The following is a 25,226-nucleotide window of genomic DNA, read 5'->3' on the forward strand; positions in this document are numbered from 1 at the left end:
AGAAGAGAACCAAGGACAGACTCTGGAATCACTACCACATTGAATGGAACACAGCAAAAAGAATTCCACACAGAAGGCTGAGCAGAAATTGGTGGCAGCAGAGTGCAGAGATCATGGAAGGCAGCTTCATGCCATTACGCCTGAATGCTAGAATTATAGCTCAAACCCTCTGCCCCGTCTTGTACTAAAAATGAATGAGAAATGCCCCCTACTCCTGAAGGCTAATTTCTCCACCTGGGCTTTAGATAACTTCAAAAGTGAATGTGTAAACCCATGAAGAACGTTGATCTGCTGTCAAGAAAAGTCTTAAGGGGATCAATTCCCATATCCTAAAATTCCATATGAACCCTCCTAAAACTAACCTACACACTTTGGGTCCAGGCATCAGAAAAATTCTCCTTTCCCCTCTCTCCTTTAGCAATTAACCACCTTTCCTTTTCACAAAAGAAAGGCATTCTCCTCACCTACCCCTAATGGTAGTCAGATAAAGTTCCCTAGAGTAGAAAAAGCTCCAAAGGGTCAAATAAACAAATCAAACAAATTTTAGCCTGAGCAAAATCTTCCTGAATCGATTAAGGCACCAAAAAACCATGTGCTAAGCCTGTGTTTTTCCCTTACACATGTGTTAAGGGCACAGCCTGCCTCTAGCAGCCTGTTTTCTGTATCCATCTCCTTTGACCTCTTCCACTCCTTTTCACCTTACCTCTTATTCCTGTGTCCAGTTCTTCAAAGGCTTTGACCAGCTTCATGCATGTACAACCTAGAAGCTTCTGGCCTCAGTTTCTTTGACGTTATAGGATGCCAGTGGGAACGCACAAAAATGCAATCCAGCTGTGTGGAAAGTTACTCTGTAGGGTAATCCTTGAGCCATAGCAGTAGGTAGATAAAGGCTTCCCCCTCTGTAAACCAAGAGACAATCCTGAGACACATTTCGTTAGGATTCTCTGATGAGCCACAGTTATCCAGCGGCCCATCTTCTATAATAGTAGCCAGCTGGGTAAAGGTTCCTTTATTGGCTCTTCTGCTTCCTCCTTCACTCACCTGTCTCACTCCGCCCTGTATGCAAGCCTTTGCTTTAGGCTCTGCTATGGGAGAACCCAGGAAAAGAGTTGAGATGTTCTGAATTCAGATGTTTTGTAAGATGGGGCAGAAGAAATAACGGCAATTTCATTTACCAACTTCCCCTCTTCCATTTCCGGACTACTGCCAAGGAACATATCGCATTAAGGAGAATGCTATGAGAGCAGAGCAACAAGAGAGAATGCAGGAAAGGCATGGAAGCTGCAGTGCCTTATTTTACCCAAGCAACAAACTCAAGGCAAGGCTCTGTGGAGTACCCTTCTATCTACCTGAAAATAGAATATTTGAGATATGCGATAGGCATTTCAGGAAATCCAGCTGAGTATGAGGTTCAACCCACTGCAAAATTTTTTTTTTTAAATGAAAAGAGCAGGAGAAGAACTCAATTCAGCTGCTGCTTCATCTAGGGCACAGGTGTATATTTTCATGATTTCAAAGATGAGGTGAAAAAGCTCCTCAGCCAGCGTTACAGCTTCGAGTCAAAGGAACGTATACTAAAGGTAAGTTAGCATTTTATGTTATGTTAAACATTTATTCAGGCATGTAAAACAAACAATTTTATTAACTCATTACTAAAATGTTATTGAAGCAATTTGCAAGCCTCCTGGTTGCTGCCTCTTGTCAGTGACTTCTCTGCTCTTTAATTCATTTCTATTATGTGTTTATTATATTTAGGTTAACTTAATAGAAATATGTTACTGATTGTATTATACATAGTTTAAAATTGTCAGTTTACTTCTTGTAAGTTCTACATTTACTGGTGGCCCAATACCTTGATTTTTTTTTTTTTTTTTTTTGGTCTTTTTTTGTTTCTTCCTATAAATTTCCACAAAACGGTTAAAATGTACTTTTAAAGCAAAACCATTTCCTTGTGTAAGGAAATAAGATAAAATGTTTCCAAAGCAATCTAAGATATAATGCCTTAAAGTTTAGAAAATTCACTTTATTAAATTAGTATTTTTTCTCCCTCTCTGAAGCAGATACGCTTTTCAATTCTTTCAAATGTGTGAACAATTGTTTTAAACTATAGAATGAAACTACCAATCTATGTATAAAAATAAGAAGGCGACTCTTTCTAACCTCACATCTTTCCAAGGTACTTTGAGATTACCTAAAAAATTAAAATTTAGATGAATATGTAGGTCTGCATTCACAGTCAATGGGAAACGTCCTAAAATGCACCATTTCCAGTGTTTTTTGCGGGGGGAAGGGGAGAAGATGGTTTTACTCAATGGCCATCTAGTGTTAGCTTCATAAACAAGTTGCCTCTAAATGAAAATATAGTTGGTATAAGAGGCCTTTCATCTCAGGAGAGAGGATTATTTGAGCCTGGGAGGTCAGGGTTGCCAGGAGCCATGATCCCACCACTGCACTCCAGCCTGAGCAACCCTGTTTCAAAAAAAAAAAGAAAAGAAAAGAGAAAAAGAGCCTTCTTGGTGTATTTCCCAGAAAATCAGAGAGTTAACAGTTCTAAGAACCAGATTAAAGAATCTTTTGGTAAGTCAGCATTTTTCTGTTTTTTGTCTTTAAGAAAATGAAAGGGAGGTATAACAGTGGTCAGTAGCTAGATTTTTAAATATAATTTTTGATAACATATCACTATGAATTTGAGTGTATGACTTGGAAGAATTTCTAAGAATTGAGTGATGTTATAAAAATTATTATATTTTCTATTTAGTATATAAATAAATATTTCTCATTTACTACATAAAAAAGAATATATTTAATGCTGAATACTGTCTCATTCTATCAATAAGTCCTCTTTGTGGATACATTATTTAATTAGACAAAAAACTATCTGACAAGGCAATGTTGTCCCCATAAAATTTTGATTTCTAGAAAGATTTGATAATTATCAGTATCTATAACATTGATATTAGTAACCTATTATAACTCACACTAAGACATGTAGTCTTTGAGAAAATATTATTTTCATTTATATACATATTTTTATTGCAGAGAAGTTTTTAGAGTGATATATAATACATTTAAGTATAAAATAATACATAGGAATAAAATTCTGAGGGAAAATGGAGTAAAAATATGATTTCAAGAAGAAAAGGTAACAATGGAGATTTTTCAGCTATTAAAGAACTCATATATATTAGCATTTTTAATAGATGATGGTAAATATCACATTTTTTTAAAATTTCATTTCTTTATTTACATTAAAGAGTAATGTAACAGTTTTGGGATTGTTTTGCCTCCCAATTTATTTATTTTTATTAATTGACAAAAACATTGCAATATTTGTGTATAACCTGAGGTTCTGAAATGTGTATATGTCATAGGATAAATAAATATAACATATGCATTACCTCACATATCCTTTTTTGTGGTGGGAACACTTAAAATCTCAGTGAGTTTTGAGAATATAGTGTGTTCGTATTAACTATAGTCAACAGGTTGTACCATAGATCTCCTGAATCTACTCCTCTTCACTGAAATTTTGTGTCCTCTGACCAACATCTCCCTAACTTTCTACACCCTAGTCCTTGATAACCACCATTCTACTCTCTGTTTCTATGCGTTTACCTTTTTTAGATTCCACATGTAAGTGAGGTCATGCAGAATTTGTCTTTTTATGCCTGGCTTATTTCATTTAGTATAATGGCCTCCAGTTCCATCGATGTTTCTGCAAATGACAGAATTTGCTTTTTTATGACTGAATAGTATTCCACTGTGTATATATACCACATTTTCTTTATCCATTCATCCATTAATGAACACTGAGGTTGATTCCATATCTTAGCTACTGTGAATAATGCTGCAATGAATATGGGAGTGCTGATCTCTTCAGCATACTGATTTCATGTCCTCTGAATATGTATCCAGTAGTGGGATAGCTGGATCATATGGTAGTTATATATGTATGTATATTTTTTGAGGAACACCATGCTGTTTTTCATAATGAATGTATTAATTTACACTCCCACCAAATGCACAAGAATTCCCTTTTCTCTGCATTCCTGTCAACATTTATCTTTTTTCTTTTTAATAATACCTACTTTAATGTGTATAAAGTGATAACTCATTGTGGTTTTAATTTGCATTTTATTGTTGATTAGCAATGTTCAGTATTTTTTCATGTACCTATTGACTATTTGTATGTCATCTTTTGAGAAATAGCTTTTTAAGTCCTTCCTTTTTAAAATCAGATTGTTTTCTTGCTATTGAGTTGTTAGAGTTACTTAAATATTTTTGTATTAACCCCTTGTCAGATGTATGGTTTACAAATATTTTCTCTCATTTTCTGGGTGGTCTCTTCACTGTGTTGAATATTTCCTTGGCTGTGCAGACACTTTTTAGTTTGATGTAATCCCATTTGTCTAACTGTGCTTTTGTTACCTGTGCCTTTCAAGTCATACACAAAAAAATCATCATCAAGACCAATGTCATGAAGATTTCTGCCTATGTTTTCTTCTTGTAGTTTTATGATTTCTGGGTTTACATTTAAGTCCTTAATCTATTTTGAGTTGATTTTTTTCCTGAGATACATATTTTTAAAATAATTTTATCTTTTATTTTGTATTCAGGGGGTACATGAGCAGGTTTGTTACCTGGGCATATTGTGTGATGCTGAGGTGTGGGATATGAATGATCTTGTCACCCAGGTACTGAGCATAGTCCCCAATAGTTTTTCAGCCCTTGACAATTCCTTCCACTAAAAGTCCCCCATGTCTATTGTTACCAACTTTATGTCCATAATTACCTAGTGTTTAGCTCCCATTTATAAGTGAGAACATGTGATATTTGGTTTTCTGTTCCTGTGTTAATTCACTAGGATAATGGCCTCCAGCTGCATTCTCGTTGTTCCAAAGAACATTATTACATTTTTTTATGGCTGCCTAGTATTCCATAGTATATGTTTACCATATTTTCTTTATCCAATCCACTGTGGGTGAGCATCTAGGTTGATTACATGAACATAAGGGTACATATGTCTTTTTGGTAGAATAATTTATTTTCTTTTGGATATATAGCTGGGTTGAATGGTAGTTCTGTTTTTAGCTCTTTGAGAAATGTCCAAACTGCTCTCCACGGTGGCTGAACTAATTTATATTTCCACCAGTAATGTATAAACATTTTATTTTCTCCATAGCCTTGCCAGAATCTGTTGGTTTCGACTTTTTAATAATGGCCATTCTGACTGGTGCAAGATAATATCTCATTGTGGTTTCAATTTGCATTTCTCTCTGATGTTTAATATGATGAGCATTTTTTCACATGTCTGTTGGCCACTTGTATGTCTTCTTTTCAGAAGTGTGTGTCCATGTCTTTTGCCTACTTTTTAATGGGGTTATTCATTTTTTGCTTTTTCAATAGTTTAAGTTCTATATGGATTCTGGATAATAGAACTTTGTTATATGCATAGTTTGTAAATATTTTCTTTCATTGTATAGATTGTCTATTTACTGTTGAGAGTTTATTTTGCTATGAAGAAGGCTTTTCTTTTAATTAGGTCCAACTTACCAATTTTTGGTTTGTTGCAATTTCTTTTGAGGACTTAGTCATAAATTCTTTCCCAAGGCTTTATATCTAAAATGGCACTTCCTAGATTTTCTTCTAGGTTCCTTATACTTTAAGGTCTTACATTTAAATATGTAATCTTTCTCAAGCTAACTTTTGTATATAGTAAAACGTAGTAGTCCAGTTTTAATTCATCTCTGCACAGAAAGGGTGGAGTCACTCAGGTTGCAATCCAGTTGAGCAGATGCTCTGAATGCCTGAAGATCTGCCTCAGTATGAAGTAGAAAGGGCTCCCCTGCACCAGGATCTCTGTGCAGGAAGGGCAGCATGACTGAAGCTGCTAGTTCATTTGAGCAAGTGCTTCAAATGCCTGGAGATTTAGGTAATGTTCAAAATGTCTAGATGTGGAGTGGAGAGGGCCCTACTGCACCATGGTCTACACACAAGAAGGATGGGATGGCCATGGCTGCTGATCCAGGTGAAGGAGTGCTTCAAATGCCTGGAGATTTACCTGGGGGTGGAGTATACCAGGTTCTGATACGGTTTCAGTCTGTGCTCCCAACCAAATCTCAAGTCAAATTATAATCCCCAGTGTTGGAGGTAGGGCCTGGTGGGAGGTAATTGGATCTTGGAGGTGTATTTTCCCTTTGATGCTGTTCTCATGACAGTGAGTGAGTTATCTTGAGATCTGGTTGTTTAAAAGTATACAGCACCTCCCCTCTTGCTCTCTCTCCTACTTTGGCCATGTAATACATGTCTGCCTCCCCTTCACCTTCCACTGTGATTGTAAGTTTTCTGAGGCCTCCTAAGCAATGTTTCCTGTACACCCTGTGGAACTGTGAGCCAATTAAAGCTCTCTTCTTTGTAAATTACCCAGTTTCAGGTATTTCTTTATAACAATACAAGAACAGAGTAATACAGGAAATTGGTACCCAGAGTAGGGCTTTGCAATAAAGATAACTGGAAATGTGGTGGCAATGGCTTTGGAACTGGATAATTGGCAGAAATTTGAATAGTTTGAAGGGCTCAGAATAAGACAGGAAGATGAAGGAAAATATGGAATTCCTAGAGATGTGCTGAATGGTTGTGACCAAAATGCTGATAGTGATATGGACAGTGAAGTCTAGGTTGAGGCGGTATCAGATGGAAATGAGAAACTTATTGGGAACTGGAATAAAGGTCACTCTTGCTATGCTTTAGCAGAGACTGGTGGCATTGTGCCCCAGCTCTAGGGATCTGTAGAATTTTGGACTTGAGAGAGATGATTTAGGGTATCTGGTGGAAAACATTCCTAAGCAGCAAAGTGTTCAAAGTAAACCCGAACTGCTAAAGCCTGGCTGCTTCTAAAATCGTATGCTCATATGTGTGAGCAAAGAAATAACCTGAAATTGGAACTTAAAAGGAAAGCAGAGGATAAACGTTTAAAAACCTTGCAACCTGACCATGCAGTAGATAAGAAAAACCCATTTTCTGGGAAGGAATTCAAGCCAGCTGCAGAAATTTACATAACTAAAAGGAAGGCAAGAACTAGTAGCCAAGACAATGGAGAAAAAAAGTCCTTGAAGACACTTCAGAGACCTTCACAGCACCCCTCCCATCACAGGCCCCAAAGCCTAAGAGAGAAGCATGGTTTTATGAGCCAGACACAGGGCCCTGCTTTCCTGTGCAGCCTCAAGACACTGCTGCCTGTATACTGGCTGCTCCAGCTCCAGCTGTGGCTCAAAGGAGCCTAGGTACATCACAGGCTGCTGCTTCAGAGGATGCATACCACAAGCCTTAGCAGCTTCTACATGGTGTTAAACCTGCAGGTGCACAGAGTGTAAAAGTTGAGGCTTGGGAGCCTCTGCCTAAATTTCAGAAGCTGTATGGAAAAGCCTGGATGGCCAAGCAGAAGCCTGCTATGGAGGTGGAGCCCTCATAGAGAACATCTGCTAGGGCAGTGCAGAGGGGAAATGTGGGATTGGGGCCCCTACAATAGAGTCTCCACTGGGGCACTGCCTACTGGACCTGTGAGAAAAGGGCTACATACACTGACAGATTGCACCATGCACCTAGAAAAGGCACGGGCACTATATGCCAACTCATGAAAGCAGCCTCAGGGGCTGTACCCTGAAAAGCCTCAGGGGTGGAGCTGCCCAAGGCCTTGGGAGCCTACTCTTTGCACCAGTGTGCCCTGGGTATGAGACATGGAGTAAAAAGAGATTATTTTGGAGCTTTAAGATTGAATGACTGCCCTGCTGGGTTTCAGACTTGCATAGGGCCTGTAGCCTTCTGGGTTTCAGACTTGCATAGGGCCTGTAGCCTTCTGGGTTTCAGACTTGCATAGGGCCGGTAGCCCCTTTCTTTTGCTCAATTTCTACCATTTGGAAAGAGAGTATTTACCTGTACCCGCATTGTATCTTGGAAGTAACTAATTTGTTTTTTATTTTACAGGCTTGTAAGTGGAAGGGACTAGCCTTGTGTTAGATGAGGCTTTAGACTTTGAACTTTTGAGTTAATGGTAAAATGAGTTAAGATTTGAGGGGACTGTTAGGAAGGCATGATTGTATTTTGAAATGTGACAAGAAAATGAGATCTTGCAGAGCCTAGGGATGGAATAATATGGTGTGGATCTGTGTTTCCACCCAAATCACACGTCAAATTATAATACCCAATGTAGAGGAAACTGGTGGGCGGTGATTGGATCATGGGAGCATATTTCCCCTTTAGTGCTTTACTCATGATAGTAAGTTATCACGAGATCTGGTTGCTTAAAACTGTGTAGCACCTCCCCTCTCTTTCTCTCTTCCTCCTGCTCCAACCGTGTAATATGCGCCTGCTTTCCCTTTGCCTTCTGCTATGATTGTGAGTTTTCTGAGGCCTTCCCAGCCATGTTTCCTGTACAGCCTACAGAACTGTGAGCAAATTAAGCCTCTTTTCTTTATACATTACCCAGTTGGCTGGGTATTTTATAATATATTTGTTTATAGCTGTGTAAGAACAGACTAATACAGGGTCCCACTGCATCATGATCTCAGGGAAGCAGGCTGAGCACCCAGTAATGACACAACCAACCAGTTTTGGGTCTCCAAGCTGGCTCTAGCTGCAAGTCTCATAACCCTGTAGGAGAAACTGTAGCTATAGCAACTCTCCTCCCACCCCAGGCCTGTGACCAGGGAGAACACAATTCCAGCTCCTACTGCTGAGGCACTTTCCACAATTCTGGCTGTGGAGGCCCCTAGCTGGCTCCTGAACAAGCACCTCAGTCTTTGGCCTGAGACTATAATGCCTGCATGGCCATACCACCAGGTTGCCAAAAAATGATTAACTTTGTATGCACTCGGATTAAAAAGGGGATCTTGGGCCAGGTGTGGTGGTTCACACCTATAATCCCAGCACTTTAGGTGGTCAAGGGGGGTGGATCACTTGAGGTCTAAAGTTTGAGACCAGCCTGACCAACATGGTGAAACCCTGTCTCTTCTAAAAATATAAAAATTAGCTGGGTGTGGTGGTGGGCACCTGTAGTCTCAGCTACTCGAGAAGCTGAGGCAGGTGAATGGCTTAAACCCAGGAGGCGAAGGTTGCAGTGAGCCAAGATCGCACCACTGCACTCCAGCCTAGGCAACAGAGTAAGACTAAATTTTAAGAAAAAAAAAAAAAAAGAAAACCGGTGTTTTGCTCTCAATCACAGGTCCAGGAAAATGCCTGCAGCTTTTCCCAGTCTTTCCCTCTCAGCACTTCCAAGCCTCTGGATTGCTTTGATTCCCAGTGGAACCGTGAGTCACAGAAAGAGTCTCTCTTCCTCTCTCACTTAGTGGAGATTTACACACTTTTATCAGCTGGACAGCATTACAGAATCTATTTGCCCACATTCTCCTACCCTGTGTCTGTGGTGCTCTTTACAGTTCCAATGAATTCCATTTTTCTTCCCAAAAATGCAGTTGTTTTTCACAGAGTTGTTCTTTATGCACTACCTTGTTATTTCCAAGTGGCTGAGGCACACTAAAAGCTTCATCCTTTATCTTGAAGGAAAAAAAGTATTTTCATATATGCTATGTGATAGGGCCTGTAATATATATATTTTCTAATTTTATCATTCTGCAACGTGGATATCCAGTTTTTCTAAGACCATTAATTGAAAAGCTTATGCTTTCCCCATTGTTTGTTCTTGGCACCTTTGTTAAAAATCCATTGACTGTAAATATAGAGTTATATTTTTGTGCTTGGTATTGTGTTCCATCAGTCTGTGTATCTGTTTTTATGCTAGTGCCATGTTGTATTTATTACTGTGGCTTTGTGGTATATTTTGAAGTTGGATAGTTCAGGACAATTTCTCCAGCTTTTTTGTTGTTATTGTTGTTGTTGTTCAACATTACTCTGTTTATTAGGAGTCTTTTCTGGTTTTATATAAATTTTAGGATTCATTTCTATTTCTGTGAAAAATGTTATTTGAATTGTGATAACCATTGTGTTGAATCTCTAGGTCACATTGGTTAGTATGAATATTTTAACAATATTTTTCAATTCTATGAACATGGGATATCTTTTCATTTATTTGTGTATTCATCAATTTATTTCACCAGTATTTTAGAGTTTTCAGTGTACATGTCTTTCACCTCCTTGGGTAAATTTATTCCTTTGTATTTTATTTTTGATAGCTATTACAAATAGGATTTTTTTTGATTGATCATTCCTAATGTATAGAAGTGCTACTAATTCTTCGTAGGTCGATTTTTGTATTTTGTAACTTTACTGAATTTATTAGTTCTAACTAGTTAGTTTTTTAAGGGAATTCTTAGGGTTTTCTATGTATATGATCATCTCATTGGCAAACAGATCCAATTTACCTTCTTTCTTTCCAATTTGGATGCTTTTATTTCTTTCTCTTACCTAATTTCTCTGACTAGAAGTTCAATAGTATGTTGAAAGAGCTGAGGGATATCCTTGTCTTGTTCCTGATCTTGAAGGAAAAGCTTTCAATTTTGCATCATTGAGTATAGTGTTTGCAATGGGCTTGTCATATGTGGTATTTCCTATTGAGGTGCATTCCTTCTAAACTTGTTAAAAGTTTTTTTGTTGGAAGTTATCATGAAAGGGTGTTGAATTCTTTCAAATGTTTTTTCTGCATCTATTGAGATTATATATTTTTTATCCTTCATTCTGTTAATGTGATGTGCCATATTTATTATTTGCATGTGTTGAACTGTCCTTATATTCCTGGGATAAATCTTGCTTGCTCATGGTAAATGAACCTTTTAATGTGCTGTCAAACATGATTTGCTAGTATTTTGTTGAGAATTTTTACATCTATGTTCATCAGAGATATTGACCTTTAATTTTATTTTTTGTAGTATCCTTGTCTGACTTTAGTATCAGGGTATGCTGGCCTTGTAAAAAGCATGGAAATATTCTCTCCTCTTCAATATTTTGGAAGAGTCTGAGAAGGATTGATATTAGGTTTTCTTCAAGTGACTGTCAGAATTCAGTTAGTTCAGATTTTCCATTTCATGATAGATAGAATGTATCTAAAAATTTATTAATTCCTTTTAGGCTATCTAATTTCTTGGGATATCATTATATAGAATAATCTTTTATAATTTTTTGTATTTCTGTGATATCAGTTGTGATCTCTCTTGCTCATTTTGAGTCTTCTGGGTTTTTTTCTTAATCTAGCTAAAGATTTGTCAGTTTTTCTTTTTTCTTAACCCTTTGCTCAGTTAGGAAAAAAAAGTATTGTTTGCTGCTAGTGCTCATTTAATTTTACATAAGTATGCTCTTTGAAGCTGAAGTAAATCTGACTAATTTTCAATGTGAAAATAAAATATAAAAACTGAGAGTCATTTCTAAGCAGAACTAACATAAGAATCTTCTGAATCATCAGAATCATCTATTTTAGAAAACAACTGATTCATCAAATAAAAACTGAGAATGATATTAGCATTATGTGTAGGAATGCTGTTTTCTAGAATTAGACATTTTCAGCAATTGAACATTACCATATTTTTGTAAATGGAAAATCACTACTAAAAACAGAATGTCTTTTGTTTTCAAAGTTGATATACTAAAGTGATGCAAAAATAATAATAAAAGCAAGATATTTCATGGCAGTTATCTCTGGATAATCTCTGCAGCTGCAAGTGCTGGTGGCAAATATTCTTGGGGCAAATGGGAAAAGGATTTAAAAAATTGACTTTTATCTTCACTGATCTTTTCCATTGCTTTTCTAGTTTCTATTTTATTTACTTCTGCTCTGATCATTATTATTGCCTTCCTTCTACTAATTTTGGGGCTTAGTTTGTTCCCTTTTTTCTAGTTTCTTGAGGTCTAGTGTAGCTTTTTGAAGATTTTTCTTCTTTTTTGATGTAGACATTTATTGTGACAGACTTCCCTTTCAGAACTGCTTTTGGTGTATTTCAGAAGCTTTGATATATTGTTTGTTCATTTTCACTTGTCTCAAGATGTTTTTTAATTTCCCTTTCAATTTATTCTTTGACCCATTGGTTATTCAGAAGCATATTGTTTAATTTCCATGTATTTTTGAATTTTCTAAAACTTCCGTTATGGATCTCCAGTTTTATACCAGTGTGGTCAGAAAAGATGCTTGATACAATTTCATTCTTTAAATTTATTAAGACTTATTTTGTGGCCTACCATATGATCTATCTGATCTATCCTGGAGCCTGGAGAATGTTCCAGTCAATTAAGAAGAATGTGTATTCTGCAGCTGTTGAGTGCAATGTTCTGTATACGTCTTTTCAATCCATTTGGTCTATAGTGTCATTTACGTTCAATGTTTCTACATTAATTTCTTGTGCCTGGATAATTTTTTCATTGCTGAAAGTGAGTTGTTGATGTCTGTTACTATAATTACATAGCAATCTCTCTCTCCCTTCAGATCTATTAATATTTGCTTTATATTTTACGTGTTCTGCTGTTGAGTGTGTTTGTGTGTGTGTATGTGTGTGTGTATTTATAATTGCTATGCCCACTTCCTGAATCGATCCCTTTTTCATTATATAATAACCTTCTTTGTTTGTTTGTTTTTTACAGCTTTTGACTTAGTCTGTTTTATCTGATTTATGTATAACTACTCCTACTGTCTTTTGGTTTCTATGTACATGGAATATCTTTTTCTATCCCTTCACTTCAGTCTATGTGTGCACTTAAGGTTGAAGTGAGTCTCTTGTAAGTAGCATATAATTGGGTCCTTTTTTAATCCACTAAGTCACTCTGTGTCTTTTAATTTGGTACACCAGGTAATTATTGGCAGGTAAGGACTTATTACTCTCATGTTCTTTAAGCTGGAAAAAAGGGATGCTAATTAGTCACGTTAACATTTCTTAAGACAGGTCTAGGGTGATGAACTCCCTCAGCTTTTGTTTGTCTGAGAAAGGCTTTCATCTCTCCTTCATTTCTAAAGGATAGCTTTGCCAGGTACAGTATTATTGGTTGACAGGTTTTCTTATTTTTTTCTTAAGCTAGCTTTTTTGGACATCCTTTATAAGTGACTTGCTTGTTTTTTCTTGCTGCTTTCAGGATCCTCTCTCTGTCTTTGATTTTTGACAATTCGATTTTAATATATATTGGTGTAGTCTTGGAATTGGATTAAATCTGATTGGACATTTTTAACCTTCATGCTCCTAGATATTTAAATCTCCAAACTTAAAATGTGTTCTGCTATTATTTCTTTAAATATGTTTTCTGACCCTTTGTTTCTCTCTTCTCCTTCTTTAATCCTGTAGCTCAAATATTTGTTCCTTTGATGGTGGCTCATAAATCTCATAAGCCTTTTTTATTCCTTCTTATTCTTTTTTCTTTTAAGTTTAGGTTTTAAACACAATACATATGTGCACCAAAATAATATCCTTTTCAACTACTGAAACTTACGTTGAAAAATTTTTAGATCATTGCATGAAAACTTGGAGAGGTATGTATTTGTTCAAAATTTCTTTGAAGCCTGGGCAACCTGGTAGATCCTCATCTCTACCAAAAAAAATTAATCAGGCATGGTGGTGCACACCTGTAATTGCAGCTACTCAGGAGGCTGAGATGGGAGGGCTGCTGAAACAGGATGTGAAGGTTGCAGCAAGCCAAAATTGTACTGCTGCATTCCAGCCTGGGTGACAGAGTAAGACACTGTCTCAAAAAAAAAAAATTGTTTTTTGCATTATCTTAGCAAAAATATTTGAAGACTACTATATTTATTTCCTTTTGCTACTGTAACAAGCTGCCACAAACATAGTGACTTAAAACAATACATTTATGACTTATAATTCTGTAGGTGAGAAATTGTCATGGATCTCACTGTGTTCTTGACTTTCCAGCTTCAGAGATACTCACATTTCTTAACTTATGGCCCCATTCTTCATCTTTACAGTCAGCAACATGAGGCCAAGTCCTTCTCATATTGCCGTCTCTGTGGTTTTGTCTCATGTGCCTCCCTCTTCCACTTAGAAGGATCTTTGTGTTTACATTGGGCCCATCTACATAATCCAGGACAGTCTTCTCTTTTCAAAGTCAGGTGATTAGCAACCTTAATTCTTTCTGTAACTTTAATTCCCTTTGGCTATAACATAACCTAACACATTCACAGGGTCCAGTATTATAATGTTAACAATTTTAGGGGGACGTTTTTTGCCTACTACAACCACTGCTCTGATTTTCATTCATTTCTTTATTTGCTGGTACCACATGCTATTAATTATTCTCCATTTCTTTATGTATTATGAACTCCTTTCTATTTGTTTCTTCCTCAAGAGTAGAGAATATGTCTGTCTTATTCACCATGTGGCCTACTCATTGTGCAAAAGTCAAAAATCATTTTGGCAAAGACAAAGAAATACTTTGTCTTTGGTTTGAACTCCCTACATTAAACTCCCCAGATATTGCCCTGCATCTCTCTGCACCTTCAGCCAAAAATCTTGACGTGGCATTTTTTTTCATTCACTTTCTCTGGGTTTCACTTATGAAACAACATCACCCATCGTAAACAATTCACTTTCTCATTAAATCCAAAGGCCACATTTTAGTCCTTTTCTGTTTGTGTCTTTTTTAACAGTGTGTGATAGAATGTTGACCAATTTTTCCATCTTGAAACTCTGGATTCTCTTAGTTCCTGTGGCCCCATACTCCTGGCTTTCCATTTACATTTCCTCCAGGTATTTCTAGCCTCCTTCCTGGGCCCTTCTCCTGGTACCTAATCTAGATATCTTGCTGGTCTTTGAGGTCCTGTTCTGAATCCTGCATGATTCTGTACACTCTTCCTAGGCAGTTCTATAGCTTAATCATCATGTACAGAAAAATTGCTCCCATATCCATTCCTCCAGTCAGACTGCTCTCCTGAGCTTCAGATCCAAATAAGCTACCATTAATTGAACTTGTCTATTTGATATCCCACAGGTACCTTAATTTTAAAGTACTAAAAACTGAATTTATCATTTGTTCCCACACTTTAACTCTTGCATTCTTCATCTCAGGAAATGCCACATGCATCACCTGGTTGAATGAGCCAAAACTCTGAGTATCATCCTGTCTATCCTTATAAATCATCATGATGTTCGGTCAGTTCTACCTCCTAAGTGTATCTTAAATCATCCACATGGCCACTTCCCAAGTTTAAACCCCCATCATTTCTTGTCTGGATTACTGGTTTCCCTGCTTCAGATTTTGAGACGACCTTCCTTTCGCTGCACCTGATCCCCCACTACAGCCAGAGTGATCTTTCTAGAACACAAAACTCATCACATCACTTTCCTGATTAAAACACTTCAGTGGCCCTTCGTCACCCTCAGGATCAAGACTCTTGCCTGATCTCTCAGCCCAAACAGGCTAACCTTCTTTTACTTCCTTGAACTTTTCATACATACTGCTCTCATCTCCAGACCATCTTACATGCTATTACCTCTGCCAGATGGATGCTTCCCACCTCTCTCACTCCACCTGTTCATCTCCTCGAATCTTGAACAGAAAGGTATCTTATATTCTGAGCTTTGAGGGGATAAAGAAATGGATGGGGAGGAGAATAAACCATCCTATAATTTTTGAGTAAAATTTCAAATTCATACCTATGGCATTTCTGAATGCAATGGTAAAGATATCTATCTGTGTAGCGTGTGGCTAGGTACAAGTTGATAGAGGCGTAGAGGTTATTGAAGGTATGATATTGCCTATCAAGAAATGAAAGATGTGACAGATGGAAGACAAGCGAAAGAATCATCAAAAGAAATGTTAAATAATCCTGGGCGCCATGGCTGACGCCTGTAATGAGACAGATCACCTGAGGTCAGGAGTTCAAGACGAGCTGGCCAACATGGTGAAAACCACATCTCTACTAAAAATACAAAAATTAGCCAGGCATGGTGGCATACACCTGTCATCCCAGCTACTGGGGAGGCTGAAGCACTAGAATCGCTTGAACCTGGGAGGCAGAGGCTACAGTGAGCTGAGATCACACCACTGCTCTAGCCAACAGAGCAAGACTCTGTCTCAAAAAGAAAAAAATGAAGAAGAAGAAAAAGGAAAACAAATGTCAAATGTAAGCAGCATTACATTTGTAGCTTGAGTCTGTACACTTGAGAGGGTTTTTCAGTCTAACCTTTCTTCCTAAAACCCATTCACCTGATGCTCAAATCAGTTAATCAGATCGTTGAACTCTTCCTGACGTTTTTAATGTCTTTACAACTATTTTCAAGCTCTGTTTATATTTTTGTCTATCTTTGAAATTTTGAGGTATTTTTTAATCTTATATATGTTCTCTTAGGCTACAAGTAAACTTTTAAAGAATATTTTAATATTCAAAGGGCATTTCTAATTTCTATTAAGCATTTATCAATTGTGTAATCTTGTGTAAATTATGGGACTATTTTAGGTTCTTAAAGTTGGATTTTTTCTGTTTTCCTTTTGAACTTTTTAAACATATCTTAGCCAGTTTGAACATATTAGCTATATGTAATTATAATGAGTTATTATAAATCCTATAACGTTGTATCTTGTCACTAACATAAACTCACTTGTGACACTAATTTTGGACACTGGAATGCACACTCTGGAAATACGTTCAGTTGCCCTTAATGCTGGGCCCTGAAGAGGACCAAGGAAGACAGCTGAGGATCTCAGTGGATGTTAAATATTCCCTCTGTGTGGAAGAGTGCTGTGAGGATCTCTCTGTGTCAGAGACCAAAGGGCAAGCTTCTCACCAGAGGTCTTTATGTTATGCTAATAAATGAGCGTAGGGAGTGTTTATAAGAAAGGAGAGAGAACCTGTCACTGTCATGCATAAATGAACTGATAAACATCCAAGCCCATGTACCATCCCACTCCCACAAAAAAAGCAAAATGTGTTTGGCTTAGTAGTTATTTCCTTTTTCTTTTTCTTTTCTTTTTTTTTTTTTTTGAGACCAAGTTTTGCTGTTTCTATTTTAACCAAGAGAAAAACCATCAAACAGCTCTAGTAAAATCTTTTAGGTTTTTTCATACTGGACTTCATCACTTAAAAGAATCACAACATTTTGTCCTTAAAACATTGTTAGATATTTTCTAGTTCAACATCTCCCCTACTCCCAGTCTTATTTCATACCCCATCTACCCATTCGTTGGCATAGATAAATACCCCTGCTTAAAATTTCTACGCATTATGCAAATTCATACATGAATAGCCAATGTGAAAGTTATACAGGATGTTTATTATAGATTATTGGATTTCCTTTGCATCCTGCCTCTTTAAACCTTTAATGTAATGACCTTTCCTGAGTAAGCATTAGGAAATACACATATACACACGGGCACACACACACACATATTAAGTCCTCGTTCCTGAGATACCCAAATGCTAAGGGAGCAAGGACTAGTCAGATCAAGAAAAGGCAAAACCAGACCAGAGAAAGCATACATAAGAACCCAAGGGTAGACAGAAGAGTAGGGACAAAGGGAGTAGGGACAAACGACAAAGACATACTGTGGTCTAAGTACGGTCCGAGCAGCTAACCAACAGGAGAAGAGGAAGAAGTGTCAGTTTTCCATATCCACTTGTTCCCATTTGGAGTAAGAGAGTCTTGGCTTGTTGGTCCCTGCCTGCCCCGCTGTGCTTCCTGAGTGGCTGAGAAAGTATCACAGCAGAGGTAGGGCTGGACAAAAAGAACAATGGCCTGTCACTGGGGTGTGGGCAGACTCAGGTGCAAATTTCAGTTATGATAATAGCTTGTTTTGTTTCCTTGGGCATCGCCCAGACTTTTTAGCTTCAGTTTCTTTTTCTAGTAAACTAAGATTAGACTGGTGACCCTATAAGGCCCTTCTACCTGTAGCACCCTGTGGCGACACAGATTGAGCATTTCCTGATAAGATCCTTGCCTTAACAAAGCCTGCCTTGCATGAGATTTAGTGAGACAAGACTTGAGTCCACTGGGATCCTGTCTGAGTGTGGCAGGACCACACAAGAGCCCTATATCTCCTCTAATCCCATCACCTAAGACAAAGATATGCTTAAGCTCAGTTTTAGAAGCTCCATCTCCTATAAGGCTGTAGAATGCTACTTTACAGTATGCCTATAAACTCCAAACATTAGATGGAGTCCACTCTAGAAGTACAAATGCCAGGCTCTAGGATTAAAGAAGTGGGGGTAAGAAGAAGGTGAAAAGCGCTGGGCACTGTGGCTCACACCTGTAATCCCAGCACCTTGGCTGGCCCAGGCAGGAGGATTGCTTGAGCCCAGGAGTTTGAATCCAGCCTGGGCAACATGATAAAAGCCCATCTCTATAAAAATACAAAAATTGGCCAAGCATGATGGGATGTTCCTGTAGTCCCCTCTACTCAGGAGGTTGAAGTGGGAGGATTGCTTGCAACCAAGAGGTTGAGGCTACGGTGGGCTGTAATCATGCCTGGGTGGCAGAGCGAGAAAGTGTATTAAAAAAAAAAGCTGAAAAGCATAGTCCTTACCCTCACAAGAGCAGAGGTAACTTTAATTCTGTGGGTAATAGAGAGGAGATGTACACAGAGCTGGGGAAACCAGAGAGAGAGAGGTTCTAAGGAAGGAAGCCTTTGAGCAGGATGCAGAAGGATGAGTGTCTGCAAGGTGGCCACAGGCAGACAGCGTTTTCAGCTGAAGGGAACAGTTTGAGTAAAGGCAGACCAAAGGGCCCTGCTGTTGAATGAAATGCTGAAAAATTTACTGAAGCTGGAATTTAGACCATAGGTTTACAGTGGCCAGGAATAAAAGGAATGAGTTAGCATGAGGCCAAATTGTAACTGGCCTTATATTCCTGTCAAAGGAATTTGGAATAAGTCTTTCGGGCAACATCTGGGAATTGAGAGGTTTTCAAGCAGGAGAGACAGACTCAGATTTTGTTCCCAGATTTTGTTCTGGCAGTAAATGTTCTGGCAGTAGCACAGAGGATGGAAGAACCTGAGGAAAAGCTGGCAGTAGGGAAAGCAGAGAAGAGGCTCCTGCAGAGCAGAGAACCATTTGGGGGCGGAGGGTAAATTATATTTATACACCCATTGTACTACTTCCTTCTAATTTGAGCAGCAGTAGATACAGATGTACAGAAGGACCTTCCAGGAGTCCCAGTGAGAATAATCTGACTCTCCAGGCCAACAGTGGCAGTCTTAAAACAGCCCGATTTATTACTGAAATTCATCATATGCCACTGTTCCTGTTATAAAGCACATCCATGATGGAATCTCCCAGAAAGGAATTTGCCATCATCATCCTCTTCCCTCTGCTGCTGGCATTGTCTGCATTCTGGACATCTGCGTGCTGATATCCTGTTTTGTTAGAGATGTGGTAGAAATCATTCCCAATCTGCTTTTGTTTTTACATGGAACAAACAAGCTAATTAATCTTAGAGAATCACACAGGTATACAGAAAGCACAGGTCTGGGGCAACAATAAAAACTTAAGATTTCCAGTTTCTTCCAACTAGATTCTACTTCTTACTCATAACAATAATTCAATAGCCCAGTGGTGAGAGACTGCTATAACCCTGAGGGAATAGCTTTGAAATACCAAGAATAATGGCATTTAGATTTCTGTGACATCCAGCCCCTCCCAGCACCCCTTGCTGCAGGATCTCACAATATTCTACAGAACTACACAAGTAATTCACATCTTACTTGGCATTTTATCATGGTTAGTCCATATTCATTGAATGGATGAATGAATGAATTCCACCCAAACATAGTTGAAGCTTTTCACTTCTTATGTGCTAGCCTCACTTGGTTGAATGAGAACACAGACAGCCTGGGAGAACGCTGTTCAGTCACTCCACCCAGACAATGGCCAAGACCATCTGCAAGTTGCCCAGCCTGACACGGTATTTGGTAAACCTGGGATTAATAACTACTTCTTCCCCTTCTTCCTCTGCCTCCCAATATCACTCAGAGAAACCAAGGAGATAAAGCCTATGGTTCCCACTGCTTATTGCAGGTCAATAGGAAAATTTGCCCTGTAGCCTCCAAAATTACACCAGTGGCCTAACTTGCAAATCTGTTTGAATGTTGACTGTTCCTAAACTCTAGTTTGTCATAGATTTTTGTCAAGGTCTCTGTTAGGTTGGATTCCCCAAAAGTAGATCCTAAGACTAAGGTTTTGGTTTTTTGTTTGTTTGTTTGTTTTGAGGCAGAGTCTTACTCTGTCTCCCAGGCTGGAGTACAGCGGCGTGGTCTCGCCTCACTGCAACCTCCGCCTCCCAGGTTTAAGCGATTCTCCTTCCTTAGTCTCCTGAGTAGCTGGGATTATAGGTGCATGCCATCACACTGGCTAATTTGTATACCTTTAGTGGAGATGGGGTTTTGCCATGTTGGCCAGGCTGGTCTCAAACTCCCAACCTCAAGTGATCCGCCCACTTCAGCCTACCAAAGTGCTGGGATTATAAGCATGAGCCATCGCACTGGGCCCTAAGAGTAAGATTTGAGAGTCATTTGTTTTGGGGAGTGATCCCAAGAAACACCTATTGAGAGAGGGAGGGAGTGAAACAGGAAAGGGAAAGAAGCCACTAGAAGGTGTGTTGTTAAGCAAATTATTGCTGGAAGCGACTGGAACTCAATCCTGCCAGGAGCCTCTGGGAGATGGTAGAGAACCAGCTACAGTGCCATCCTACTCAAAAAGCGAGGAAGCTTGCATAGCTGTCTACCAGCGTAAGTTTGTCATTTGTGAGGATGCCTCCTGGAGTGTTCATTCATGTAACACTTACTTTTTTTTTTTTTTTGAGACAGAGTTTTGCTCTTGTCACCCAGGCTGGAGTGCAGTGGCACAATCTCAGTTCTCTGCAAGCTCCGCCTCCCAGGTTCAAGCGATCCTCCTGCCTTAGCCTCCCGAGTAGCTGGGATTACAGGCATGTGCCACCACCCCCAGCTAATTTTGTATTTTTAGTAGAGACAGAGTTTCTCCATGTTGGTCAGGCTGTTCTCAAACTCCCGACCTCAGGTGATCTACCCGCCTCGGCCTTTCAAAGTGCTGGAATTATAGGCATGAGCCACTGTGCCCGGCCTCAAGTGGCACTTTCAACCTTCTGTGAAAATACCCAAGCTTCCTCCTGAGGCCAGAAAACTCCTTAGGAAAGTCCCAAGTACTTGCAGCAAGAGTGTCCACCACAGGTCTTGTGTGTATGGCAAACCGAATCTGGGTACTTGGGAAACCCAAGGTCCCTCCTTGCTCTGCTCTGCTGGATATCCTGCCCTCACCTGTCCAGCTCCACTCTCCACCCCAGTGACTCTTCTAGTCCTAGGAATGGTAACAGTACCCAGCAGATACAAGCTCCAGGGTACAGAAGCATGCCTTGTGGTTTCTCTCCATTCTTCCCACATTTTTGTAAACACTCCTTTTATTAAACTCTCACATTAACCTTGAGGAAAAATCTCTTTATCCCTACTATGGCAGGTACCAAATCTCTCTAAAGAAATCCCTCCTTTAAGCTTCAACCCCGTGGCCAATTTAGGTGCCTCCCTTTTCCTTCTTCACTGTGAAAGGACAGCTAAAGGTCAGGAAACTTTTTTCTGCCCCCCTAACATTAGTAATCTTTTTATAAGTTCCTTATAAGCTTCTCATAAGAAGCAGGAGAGACGGTGATAAAGCTTAGTGATTCAGAGCCGCACATCTTGATGCACTTACAGTCTGTGTGACTTTGGGAAAATTATTTCTCAGCATTAAAAGTAGGTAACAACACAGGCCACTTTTTTTGTTCTGAGGGTTCAATGAGAAAATGTATGTAAATAATGTAACACGGAGCCTGGCACGTAGTTAAGTGCCCATTCATTCATCTAGGAAATATGTATTAAGAATCACCTATGCACTGGCTGGGTGCAGTGGCTCATGCCCAGCACTTTGGGAGGTTGAGGTGGGTGGATCATGAGGTCAGGAGTTCAAGACCAGCCGGGCCAAGATGGTGAAACCCCGTCTCTACTAAAAATACAAAAATTAGCCAGGCATGGTGGTGGGCATCTGTAATCCCAGTTACTTGGGAGGTTAAGGCAAAGAATTGCTTGAACCCAAGAGGCAGAGGTTGCAGTGAGCTGAGATCACAACACTGCACTCCAGCCTGGGTGACGGAGCAAGACTTCATCTCAAAAAAAAAAGATTTCCTAGGTACAAAGCACTATACTAGGTACTGGGCTTACAGTAACGAGCAAAGCAAAATCTCTGTTCTGGAACCCCAAAAGTGATAGATGCTAGAATAAAAGATAAGGATATTATTCTACACAGTCAGTGATGGTGGGGCAGGGATGCTGACTTACAGGGTGTTCAACAAAGACTTTTATGATGAAGCGAATTTGAGCAGAGACCTTAATTAAGTGAGGGAGGAAGGCAGTGTGGATTACTTTGAGAAAGCCAGTTCCAGACAAAGGGAAGAGCAAGTGCAAAGGAGGAGTTTGAGTATCGTGTTCCAAGAATAATAAAGAAGCCTATGTAACTACATCAGAATAAGCAGTAAGGAGGTGAGGCCGGAGACGTCATGGGTACCTAGACCCTGTAGATCATTGTAGAAACTTCCAGTTTTATCCTGAGCAAGTCAGGATGCCATCAGAGGGTTTTGAGCAGACGAATGGACATGATGAGACTTAAGTTTTCACAGGATCACTCTGGCTGCTCCATTTGCAACAGATTATAAGGGACAGGAGCAGGGAGACCAGCAGGGAGGCTTCTGCCTTCATGTTGAGATGATGTGGCTTGAGCTAGGGTGGTGGCTGTGAAGATGGTGAGAAAAAGTTCTGAATATATCTAGAAGGTGATAATACTGTGTATTAGTCAGGGCTCCCTAGAGGAACAGAACTAATAGGTACCTATGCATGTGTGTGTGTGTGTGTGTGTGTGTGTGTGTGTGTGTGTGTGTGTATAAAATATATGTATATTATATATAATTATATATATTATATAATTATATATGTATATATTATAAACATATATATTATTTATATATATAAACAATATGTGTGTATGTATATATTATAAACATATATATATATATATATAAAATCTTAATAAATCACGAATTCCCACATTAGGCTCTCTGCAAGCTTGAGGAGCAAGGAAAGCCAGTTTGAGTCCCAAAATTGAAGAGCCTGGAGCCCAATGTCCAAGGGCAGAAAGCATGGTAGAAAGATGCAGGCTGGGAGGCTAGGCCAGCCTCACCGTTTCACGTTTTTCTGCCTGCTTTATGTTCACTGGCAGCTGATTAGATTGTGCCTACCAGATTAAGAGTGGGTCCGCCTTCCCCAGCCCACTGACTCAAATGTTAATCTCCTCTGGCAACACCTACACAGAGACACCCAGGATCAATACTTTGTATCTTTCAATCCAACCAAGTTGACACTGAGTATTAACCGTCACAAGTCTACTCCTTGTCAAGCTGAACCCGTATACATCTCCTGAGATCATATATAATCTTCAAATAAAGACAATAATAAGGTTATAATTACACCTAAAATAATACAACTATTCTTCATACAACTGGAAACGCACCAACACCCAACCCAAATACTATTACCTAAAGTAACAATACTTAAATACTGATATGAAGTCAATTAATCTTGTGTCACATGATAAAGGAAAAGGAAATAAAATGAAGATATTTTCTTAGTACAAGTGTAAACATGCACAAACATGTTTCTGACAAAAGAAGGAGGAAATATGACAGTTCCAGTCTTCGTTTCTGCAGCTGGTCATGTGGTCATAGCTGGTATTGATGACTGCCTTCTTCTACCCATTCTGTATTCCCTTTGCCTTTAGAAAGCCTCAGCAGGTTGTGGATTTTTTCCTGGTGGAGTGAACCAAACTTTGATTTCTGAGGAGTCTGGACCATTTGTAGTCCTGCCTGGGTTGGACGTTGTAGTTTCCCATTGACCTTAATCACAGGGCATGATCATACTAAGAGACACCCTAATGGGTCTCCTATATTCCATGCATACTCTTCCTTATCTTCATTATGGAGTAGTAGACTGATTTCGTCTTGATAGTCTGGGTCAGTTACCCCAGCCAACACTGTAACTCCCTTCTTAGCCTGTTGACTTAAAGGTAGGAGGAACCCAAAGTATCCAGGTGGCAATTTCAACTTCCAGTTTAATGGAATTGCTGTGTCTCCTGGTGGCAGTGTTCCTCCCTCTGGAACTGAGACCTCTAGGCTAGCAGAACATAATGTTGCAGGAACAGGAAGCAAAAATTTTGCTAGTGGATCATTAGGGGTGATGCTGAGTGGTGCCACTTCCACTTTCACCCTGTGATTCCTGGACCCATGAATCCTGGCTATGGGAGAAACAGTACCATATATTGGACACTGTTTCAGAGCATACATGGCCTTCTGGAGAACTTTGCCCCAGCCCTGCAAAGTATTGTCACCTAGTTGGCATTGTAATTATGACTTCAAAAGGCCATTATACCATTCTATCAATCCAGCAGCTTCAGAATGATGGGGAACATGGTAGGACCAATGAATACCATGAGCATGAGCTCACTGGTACACTTCTTTATCCATAAAGTGAGTGCCTTGGTCAGGGGCAATGCTGTGTGGAATATCATGATAGTAGATAAGGCATTCTGTGAGTCCATGGATGGTAATCTTGGCAGAAGCATTATAGGCAGGATAGGCAAACCCATATCCAGAGTAAGTGTCTATTTCAGTGAGGACAAATCTCTGCCCTTTCCATCATGGAAGAGTTCCACTATATTCAACCTGCCACCAGGTTGCGGGCTGATCACCCCAAGGAATGGTGCCATATCAAGGGCTCACTGTTGGTCTCTGCTGCTGGCAAATTGGGCACTCAGCAGTGGCCATAGCCAGGTCAGCCTTGGCAAGTGGAAGTCCATGTTTCTGAGCCCATGCGTAACCTCCATCCCTGCCATGATGGCCACTTTGTTCATGGGCCCATTGGGTGATGACAGGGGTGGCTGGGAAAAGAGGCTGAGTGGTATCCATAGAATGGGTCATCCTATCCACTTGAATATTAAAATCCTCCTCTGCTGAGGTCATCTGTTGGTAAGCACTCACATAGGATACAAATATCTTCACAGTTTTTAAACACTTAGAGAAGTCCATCCACGTGCCTCTTCCCCAAATTTCTTTGTCATCAAGTTTCAAATCATGATTCTTCCAAGTTGGCTTCAGCCCATGAATCAATATATAATCATACATTTGGCTATTTCTCCTTCCATGCAAAGTGCACAGCCAGGTATACTGCTCGAAGTTCTGCCCATTGGGAAGATTTCTCCTCAC

The sequence above is a fragment of the Aotus nancymaae genome, unplaced genomic scaffold, assembly GCF_030222135.1.
Source record: "Aotus nancymaae isolate 86718 unplaced genomic scaffold, 86718_ANA_hifiasm-v0.15.2.pri h1tg000040l, whole genome shotgun sequence".
NCBI classification, from domain to species: domain Eukaryota; kingdom Metazoa; phylum Chordata; class Mammalia; order Primates; family Aotidae; genus Aotus; species Aotus nancymaae.